Source organism: Octodon degus, unplaced genomic scaffold (assembly GCF_000260255.1).
Source record: "Octodon degus isolate 3935 unplaced genomic scaffold, OctDeg1.0 scaffold00048, whole genome shotgun sequence".
NCBI classification, from domain to species: domain Eukaryota; kingdom Metazoa; phylum Chordata; class Mammalia; order Rodentia; family Octodontidae; genus Octodon; species Octodon degus.
The window spans coordinates 6135416-6136272 of NW_004524624.1; positions in this window are offsets into that span (position 1 = coordinate 6135416).

An 857-nucleotide genomic window follows, 5' to 3' on the forward strand; every position below is an offset into this window, starting at 1 on the left:
AATCTCTGAAGGGGGTAGATCCCCAGTACCTCAGGAACATCTGTTTTACTAAGAAGCACAACAAGAAGGGCTTCAAGAAGATGCAAGCAAACAATGCCAAGGCCATGAATGCACTCGCCAAGGCGATCAAGGCCTTCGTCAAAGCCCAAGGAGGTCAAGCCCAAGATCATTCCAAAGGGAGTAAGGTGCAGGCTCACTCGAGTTGCCTATACTGCCCATCCCAAGCTTGGGAAGCTCATTTGTGCCTGCATAGCCAGAGGTTGCAGGCCTTGCCGGATGAAGGCCCAGGCTCCAGCTTCTGCTCCAGCCCAGGCCCCCAAGAAGTTTGCACAGTATAAGCATCTTGTCTGCCAATGTAAGAACAGAAGGACTGGTATAACATAACCTGGGGTGCCATCTGTGGGGTGCTGGTGTCCTCCTGTGCTCTTTGTACAAATAAACCTGAGACAGGATAAAAAGAAAAAGACTGGTGAAGTGGATTAGGAAGCAAAATCGAGCAATATGTTCTACAAGAGTTCATCTATTAGTCGATTGGCTTATCTTCAAATTTTTATCCTGCTGGTAATTTTAATAGTTCTATGATTTGTGCCTCAGGAACACAATGGTTTTCATGAAGCATAAATAGTAAAAGAAACATGTGTAAAAAATAAATAAATAAATAAAAATTTAAAAAATAAAAAAAACAAAAACTAACAAAACCCCCAGCCCCTGACTTTATAGCCCAGTCTTGCCTCGAACTCATGGTGATCCTCCTGCCTCAAACTCCTGATTACAGGTGTGTACCAGCATGCTGGGCCTATGTCCCACACCCACTTTGTTTTCATGAAACTAGTCTATGTGTAATTTTCATCTTATAC